Genomic DNA, 9510 nt, shown 5'->3' with positions numbered 1-9510 from the left:
AAGGGCCACCATTTGAAACATTGCTAGCCTACAATAAATGGGTTAATTTAGGTAACAACAGCAACAAAAACAAAAAACAAGGCTTGTTCTTACAGGGACTCCTAGAAGTTTTTTTTTTCTTTTTATCCCCAACCATTTAATCTATTTTGTATAACAGACTCTGGGTTCCCAGGGACTTCCCTGGTGGTGCAGTGGTTAAGAATCTGCCTGCCAACTCAGGGGACACAGGTTCGAGCCCCGGTCCGGGAAGATCCCACATGCCACGGAGCAGCTAAGCCCGTGAGCCACAACTACTGCACCGCGTGTGCCTAGAGCCCGCGCTCCACAACAAGAGAAGCCACCGCAATGAGAAGCCCGAGCACCGCAACGAAGAGCAGCCCCCGCTCACCACAACTAGAGAAAGCCCGCGCGCAGCAATGAAGAACCAATACAACCAAAAATTAATTAATTAAAAAAAAAAAAAAGGCTCTGGGTCCCCAGAGAGGAGTTGAGCCAAGGGACCCAGGCCCTGTCGTCAATCTTCAAACTTGACTAACTGGCCTAACCACTGCCTCAGGTAATTGTTGTTCAGGTATCTCAGTGTAATTTTCCTTCTGCCCTTTACATATATAGATTATTATAGCTATACATATTTATTTATTTTAAACTGGGATAAATAGAGTGGACTTGATTGGGGCCTTTTAATGTTGGGGACCAGTTGGGGGGACCTTTGGGACCATCCAACCTCAGGTCATGTTCTATCAAAACCTTGTCCTTTAATCTTATTAACATTCATTTTACTTACCCATTTTTAAATACCAGTGATAGGGATAGAGTAGGATAGTTACACAGGTAGTTTTAGAAATCCCACTAGGGGATTATAGTTAGAGAGGGAACTTTAGGGAACTTTGGGAGACCACTCTAAGTTAAAGATCACTCAGGAAAGCTATTGGAACATCATGAAACAAAGCAGGCTTGCTTAACAATAAAGCCATATATAAAAGCACAAGATATTCAAGGTCAGCAAGATACTGATTCTTAGGACCAAGTGGAACGGAGCAGAACACAGAACCCTGAAGTGCCCCCCGTCGCCAACCAGACTGTAGCCATGACATGAGCTGCTCCACCTTGAGCAGTACTGAATCTAGGGGCACAATTCCAGGAACTGGCCTCAAGAGAATGGGATTAACATTATTGCTCATAATAATCTATATCTTTGTGGGCAGCCAAAGAATTGTAGCTTTTCTGCTCATATATGTAAACAGGCAACTAAAATTGTCAGCAAAGAGGTGCTACAGACCCATCATGTCAACATCTTCCACTCTGAGAACATGGCATCCTATGTCAGCGTGAAGTTACAGGAGCTGAATCTTTGCCCCTAATCCCACAGAATGGAATGGTCTTTGACAGCGGCGAATTGAAAACAGCTTTTGCCACTTTCCTGTTTGCCCATTTCTGTTCCCCTCTAACCATAAAATAACCTAATTATAGGAATGAGATCACTAGGCAATTTAACCTAACTCCTGACTTGAGCTCTCCTGAATGCACACCATGCCTCATCTAACCTGTTGATCCTTTTCCTAGATTAAATGAAGAATGAAGAATGAAGTGGTTAAGGAATGACCAGCTCTCTGCCCCCAATAGCCCCCTTGGCAATCCTGCAGGCAGATCACACAGGCAAGATAATATCTGAAGAGATGGGCTTCCCTGGTGGCACAGTGGTTGAGAATCTGCCTGCCAATGCAGGGGACACGGGTTCGAGCCCTGGTCTGGGAAGATCCCACATGCCGCGGAGCAACTAGGCCCGTGAGCCACAACTACTGAGCCTGCGCATCTGGAGCCTGTGCTCCGCAACAAGAGAGGCTGCAATAGTGAGAGGCCCACGCACTGCAATGAAGAGTGGCCCCCGCTTGCCACAACTAGAGAAAGCCCTCGCACAGAAACGAAGACCCAACACGGCCATAAATCAATCAATCAATCAATCAATAAAATCTAAAGAGAGAGCCAGCCAGCCTGCACGCAATGGAGAAGGATGCAGAATCCAACTTCTTGCTTTGACGATTCACTGAGATTCTTGTCCCCCATTTTTCCCTTTAAAAACTGTCATGGCTGAGCAGAGTCTTCAGAATTGGTTTCTGGACATGAGTCCACCTTCTCTCCAGATTGCCAGTTCTTCTGATTAAAACACTTTTCCTTTCTACTAACACTCGCCTTTTAAATTATTGACTTCTGAGCGGCTAGCAGCTGAACCTGGGTTTGGTAACACAAGGACAGGAATATTAAGGGAAAGGTGACATTCCAAAGTACAAGACCCTCATTATACCGAAACCTGAGATGATTTAATGTATTTGAGTGTATGTTACCACACTTCTGCTGATCTGAATAGCGCCAGGACGTTCCTAGTTTGATCATACAGGGTCAAAAACTCCCCGCCCTACGTGAAAGAGGAGCTAATGATGTAAGCATGACATCTACTCAAAGAATAAGGAAGAAGGTGGTCTTCTCTCCCTCCCCACTTGTCCTTGGGTTATAAAAATGTAGCCCATTTAGTTCTCGGGGCAGAGCCCTCTTTCTTGCTTGCCTACTTGTAACCTTAGTGAGGGTCCTATATTAATAAATCTAGTTCTTACCTGTCACATTGCTTCTTGCTGAATTCCTTCTGCACCGAGACATGAAGAACCTGAGCTTCATTAAGTCCTGAGATGAGTTGTGCAGTTTCAGTTGGAAGATTGTGGGTTCGAGTCCCAATTGAGGTGTGTGGTTTCACCAATAAAACATCTGTTTATAATGAGAGCTTTCTAAAAATTTACCAATTTAGAAGTTTTTCCAATTTCAAAGATCCATCATCTGGCCATTAATGAGATATAATATTAATAGTGATTCAAACCAATAAGATGCAAGAGGCTTCCCCACAAAAGCGTGCAAAGGATGCCCCTAAAAGAGATCCAGAGGGTGTATTCCCCAAAATAGTCTAAGAAAGTACAGGCTGAGGCAACGCATGTTAAGATGGCAAAACAAACAAACAAAAACCCTGAAAGTTGACACAGCCAAAAGACTGCTCAGAATCCGAGTCTATTTGATTGGCTGCTCAATGTGCACCTGTGGGTACCTTTTGGATGGCAGAGACTGTAACAGGAAAGGGCCAATTCTCACTCCATGTTGGATCTGTTTCTTTGACTTTAGTCTTTGCTTCTCGTTGCTTTTGTGATTATAATCACACATAATGGCCTGCTTCAGGGAACCCTACCCACCTGTGAAGGGCTGCAAGACAGAAGAAATGAATACATGCCCTCCCCGAAGCTGGCCATTCCAGGAGATGTTTTGCAAGACTGACGGCCCTTTTTACTTTATTTCCTCCCCACCTCTCCCTCTCTATTCTGCCTTTCTACTTTACTTCCCTCTCTGATTCTATAAAAGAAACTGGCATCCAGACCCCGATAAGATGGTTATTTTGAGACACTAGTCTGCCATCTTCTCAGTCTGCCGGCTCTCCGAATAAAGTCATATTCCTGGCCTCGACACCTCGTCTCAGATTTATTGGCCTGTCATGCAGCGAGCAGAGCGAGCTTGGACTCGGTAACAAGACCAAGTTTTCAAAACACAGGCGCACACACCGAAAAGCCCAAAGAAGATCAGGGAGAACGTTTACATTTCAAAGGCGCAGGAAGAGAAATGCCAGTCCCCCCTTGAAGGGCTTTTGTTTCTTTAAGAACAGAATACTGAAAAGATGTTTTTATTAAGCCAGCTTTTCTAATTCCACTGCATAGGCAATAAAAGAGCCCCATCTTAGCCATTTTAAGGGTGAGAGTTCCTTTAATTTCCAATTAAGTAGGTACTTATAAGTATGAGCTCTGTACATACATGAAGCTGGCTGGAGTTTTAGTCGGAGGTTGGCTTTCTGATGCCCCTCATTTTTGTCTGAGAGAATCTATTTCCCATTTTAAAGTTGAACTTATTGGGGATAAAATTTACTAGTGTGCTTTTATCCTGACAAATTCTTGCGAAGATAGCCAATTTGAGGAAAGGTGTCAGGTCAGCCTCTTACCTAACCATTCATCCTAGACCACTCAGTATCCTTCCAACTGAGCAAATCCCAGTGTTTTTCAACCAGGCTGCCCTAGTATCTTTCAACTAGAAGGGGTCACTCCCCAATATCTTTGAACTGGGGAGCCAGGTAAAGACACTGCCCAATAAAACTCAAGATCATCAATCAATAATTGGGAGACCCGAGAACCACGAGGGACTCACGCAAATTCGTCTGGACCCTCCGAGGAGGCAGATGGGCACAAGTGGCCTCTGTTGGTACCGAGGCTCTGGTTCCTCGTAGAATTCAGATGGAGAGAAATTTGCTCTGGGGCGCTTTGTGATTGGTTACCAAAACTGTCAACCGGAAAAAAAAAAAAAAACACAACCTAAAAGGTGAGAATTCTGTTTTATCCGGTCGACTTTCTGAGCACTTCAAGCCCAGGAGGAGCCTCTTGGCTGTGAGGGGCTGCTCCTGGTGAGGATGGAGTAGGATGGTTACACAGGGAGCTTTAGAAATTCCACTAGGGGATTAAGGATGGAGAGGGAACGTTGGGAGACAACTGTAAGTTAACTATCACTCAAAAAAGCAATGAAAACATCATGGAACAAAGCAGGCTTGCTTAACAATAAAGTCATAAATAAAAGCACAAGATATGTCCCAGGCCATTAAGTGAAAAAATGAGGCCTGCATCCTGCTGGTCGACATAATGATCCTTAGGACATGTACCTCTGCACATACCAAGGACAGAAATATAAGGGAAAGGTGACATTCCAAAGGGGAAGACCCTCACTATATTGAAATCTGAGCTGATTTAACATATTTGAGTATATGTTACCACCCTTCTGCTGATTTGAAGAGCGCCATGACAGTCCCAGTTGGACCATATAGGGTCAAAAACTCCCCCACCTGGTGCAAAGGAGGAGCTAATGATGTAAGCCTGCCATCTACTCAAAGAATGAGGAAGAAAGTGGTCTTCTCCCTCTCCCCACTTATCCACTGATGATAAAAATGTAGCCCACTTAGTTCTCGGGGCAGGCCCCTCTTGCCTCACCTTGTATCCTTCACAGGCATCCTATACTAATGAATCCACTCCTTACCCATCACTTTGTCCCTCACCGAATTATTTCTGTGCCAAGACATAAAGAACCTGAGCTTCATTAAGCTCTGAGATGAGTTGTGTGGTTTGACTCCCAACAGGTAAGAGAGGAGCCAGGATGTATAGGAATTTTGCAAAAAAAAACCCAGGTAGTCGGAACTTGAAAAGGTTACTGTTAACTCAAAAAAAAAAAAAAAATCAGACAACAAGTCAATGAATTGAGTGCTTTTCTCTATCTGTGAAGATGCAAGAGTCTGGGCTCTTGGAAACCATTCCTTTGATATGCACCTTAGCTGTCTAGGGCCAGTATCCTGCTCTCTCCCATCCTGAGTCCCCTCAGGGGACCCGGTTGGGGGTCTGCAGTGGCTGGGGGCTGTTTATCTCCATCCTGAGTTCCCTCAGACTCACCGTGGGGGTGGGGAGGGCGGTGGTAGGGGCTGCTCACCTGATGGCCGCGGTATCCATTGTTTGCTGATAGGGCAAGCAATATTTTTCTTTCACAACACCAAAATAAAAACCAAAAAATTGTTGTGTTTTTTTTTTAAAGAGAAGCTAAAGGAATCAAGGCCTGGGAGTACCATTTAAGGTCTCCTCAGCTCCGGACGCGCAGGCTCAGCGGCCATGGCTCACGGGCCCAGCCGCTCTGCGGCATGTGGGATCTTCCCAGACCGGGGCACGAACCCACGTCCCGTGCATCGGCAGGCAGACTGTCAACCACTGCGCCACCAGGGAAGCCCTAAGGTCTCCTAAACTCTTAAGGGGAACAGGCTGACTGCCAGGATATTATGAGCTCAGTGAGTTATACGACCACCTGCCTTACATCATGTCCCAGTCCCACCACCAACAGCCCAGCCCACACTTTTACAGAATACCAAATTCACACAAAAGAATTGTTTTATCTAAAAAAATAAGAAGAGGAGGACATTATCCCTTAAAATAAGATAAAACAAGCTTTAATGCATTTAAAGGTATGGAGGGCTTCTCCCCAGGCTACACTGGCAGTGCAGGATTACCACCTCCGTCTGCGTGGTCTAACGGCATTCAGCATCCTCCTGTGAGCCCATGACACCTGTCTGGTTCCATGAGACTCCGTCGTACACTCTCATTTAGCATATGGGCACCAGGTCTCTCCATTAACATATGAAATGCAGACGGTGGAAACATAGGTGGGTCTTGATTCTGCCACTAGTGAGATCTATGGTTTGGGGGAGAAAAATATGACCCCTCTGAGCCCATCATCTTTACAGATGAGACGATAAGGAAGTATTATTGAAGTCAGGTGCCTATCGCGGAATTGTATCATACTCTGATATTTGGGCCTTGCCCAACGAGAACAAATCCGCAGACTCTCCCACTGGCAGGGGTCATGAACCCTGGACTGCTCACCCTTACTGCTTCTCAGCTATCGGTTGGTTATAGTTATAAACTTCCAGCAGTGGCGCAGAAAAGGGAGACCACCATGTGGGGGGAACATTCCTGAGGCTCTCGGCTTCAGCGGTTTGGGATGCGGGACCCATATTAGTACAGGCCCTCCCTTCCCGGTGTTCTTGAGTTCCGAGGGTCACCAGAGCAATGGATGGTTACAGACAGTTACATAGATCAGCTTTATTGACCACTTGGCTCCAATAGCCAAAAAAGCAGTCAGCAAGGAAATGGGTTTTTCACCCACAGTTTTCTATTTCTCTCAGGAAACCCACAGTTCCCTTCCTTCTTTGCCTACCTAGATTTCTTAGCCCTACACCTCCAAAGCCCACAATGTCTGCTTAGAAATCCCCTGGATTCTTAGCCATTCCATGATCCTAATGGTGGAAGAGCCCGATTAGGAGAACAAGAGCTGGGAAAGAATGTAGAGGCTGCCATAGTCACCCGATAGCCTTCAATGACTTGCTTTCTTTCTGCCGTTTGTAATTTGGTTTGCGTGATTTCTGCTCTTATTTTCATTTCTTCTTTTTGGTTTCAATTTGACAGCTTTTGTTGCTTCCCTTCAATCCTCCTGTAAAGACATTGTTCTTCAGTGCTTTCTTACTAATGATGGGTGCTATAAATAAAACTTTTACAAGGGGTAAGGGAACCACTGCAATGTACACCTCAGCATATCACAGCACAAGCTTCTTGTTGTTTTCCGTAAATCCCTAGATTTTCAAGAAGTGGGAGACAGGATGTTCTATTGTACTTTCGCTTGTGCAGAGAACAACCCACATCCTGCCTCAGCTGCAGCCATTTCCTGCTCGCATTTCCTCACCACCCTGTCTTATCCATCACTTGAAATTGTGGTCATAGCACAGGCTATGAAAGGCTAGGTTACGGGGTCCAGGTCCCCTCTTGGTACCTGCTGAAGTGTTCAGAAGGGAGAGGAGAAAGGCTAGGCCAAACAGAAATCTCACCATGGAAACTGCACTGAACTCTCCTTAGGATTCTTTTCAGACCCCGCCTCAGGCTGCCCTGGCCTGAGGATGAAGTGCAAGGGTTTTCCTGTGAGTCTCCAAACCCACAGCAGGGCCTCATTGAAAGCAGGTCCAGCAGTCAGCACTTTTGACTTTGACTGAACGAAACAAAATAAACTCTGCTCTAGACTTGAATAGGTGTGTATGGGTGTTGCTGTCTTTCAAAATCCTGACAATGAAGTTCTCAAAGCCTAAGTAGCTAATAAACAGCTGAGCAGCCTCATTGCTTTTGACTGTTGCTTATCATGAAAAAAATATAACTTGAAAATGGTACTTAATGACTCACTTCTAAGCTTTGAGAGGCCGCACGTGACTATGTGGAAATATAAGGAGACACTAACATTTTTCTTATCCTCTGCAAGTATAGCATGTTTGTATTTAGTGGAAAACCAAGGATTCCAGATAAAACAGCAATCTGGAAGACAATGGCGGCTGCCGCCTAGGTCCCTGTTAACTAATGTTCATTCAACTACAATAAAGAACAACAAGAAGGGGAAACTAAACTCTACAAAACCCATGCACTCAGCAGGAAGGAAGAAGAGCGGAGCTACCGACATGGCCAAAGTTTAACTTAAACTAATGACAGGGTGTCCAACTCCAGAAAGCATTGTGGGGAGCCCTGCAAGCTTATCACTGGTGAAAAACCATAACCAGTGGAAATTCTTTTTAAAGAAAGCAAAGTCTCTAGACGTTGTCCTAAGATCATATAACAAGTGAATAGACATTTATTGAAAAAAAGTCTACTGAATCTGAGTAAGAACAGTGAGAGTCTGTATCGTGCTTGAGCCGTGACCCACTTTCTCCGTCCCCAACCCATCCTCAGCCCAGCTTGAAGGAAACTCCATTCTAGGCAGGGGTGGCCGAGAAGATGGGGCTCCCTCTCCCCTCAGCTACCCAGCAAGAATATAGTATAGTACCAACAGGGCCAGGCTGGCAACATTTCCCATCCCCTCCAACACTGAGCTGCAGAGACGAAAGTTCTGGTGAGTGCAGCCAGCAGTGCCCTATTGCTCTTCTATTCATAGGGCAGACGCTCTACCCTAGGCATGACAGGCCCCAACTGCCCACACTCCAGCTCCCTCTTAAGATAGAGGTTTCACGCTAGGAGAGGCAAGTTGAGAACTCCAGAGGCTACCATCCCCTGCTCTGGGCTTGGAGCTGTGGCTCAAAGATTTTGTTCAGGATGAAAAGAAGTTCATAATAACAGAAAACTCTAAAGCCCTCCCCAAAGGAAGCAATTATTTGAAATAGAGTGTGGGAAGTTCAAGTGAAAGCGTATTTCTGAAAATGATAAAGATTTTAGAGGAGACTGGTAACGTTGTGAGAGCCATAAGAGGAACCATAGGCCAACAATTTTACCAGCAAGAACCAGAAAAATAGACAGGTAAGAAGAGTCCTTCTAGGGCCAGAGAAAACCTGAAAAACTGGCCATGAAAACTACCCCTGCAAAGGAAACCAAATTTAATTAGACCAGACTGTGGAGCAATTTATGCTCATGAACCTCGTCAAAAACTAGAGTGCAATCAAATGGCAGTTAGTAAGCCTAACAGCGGGTGTAATACCAACAGAGTCACACAGATGAACAAAGAGAGTAGGGAAACAGACATTCAGAGAGAGCACTGCTAAAACTTTTCATCCCAGCTGACTGTGTGAGTGCCAAAGTCTGCACCCTCTGAGGAGCAACATCAGAGATTCCACACTGCAGGGGAAATAGTCTTCACTAGAAGAGTCTAGCTGAGTCACTAAACAAATCGGGAACAACGGCAAATCAAGCCCCAGAAAAGCAGGAGGTGAATCAGTACCCAGAGTTGCTATACTACGTTACCTAAAATGCCCAGTTTTTTAACAAAAACTGCAAGACATGCAGAGAAACAGAAAAGTGTGATCCACGTACTGGAAAAAATCAGGCAACGAGAATTGCCTGTGAGAGGGCCCAGATATTGCATTTGAAGACAGAGCTTCAA

The sequence above is a fragment of the Globicephala melas genome, chromosome 9, assembly GCF_963455315.2.
Source record: "Globicephala melas chromosome 9, mGloMel1.2, whole genome shotgun sequence".
Lineage (NCBI taxonomy): Eukaryota > Metazoa > Chordata > Mammalia > Artiodactyla > Delphinidae > Globicephala > Globicephala melas.
Note: the sequence above shows the minus strand (reverse complement) of the source record.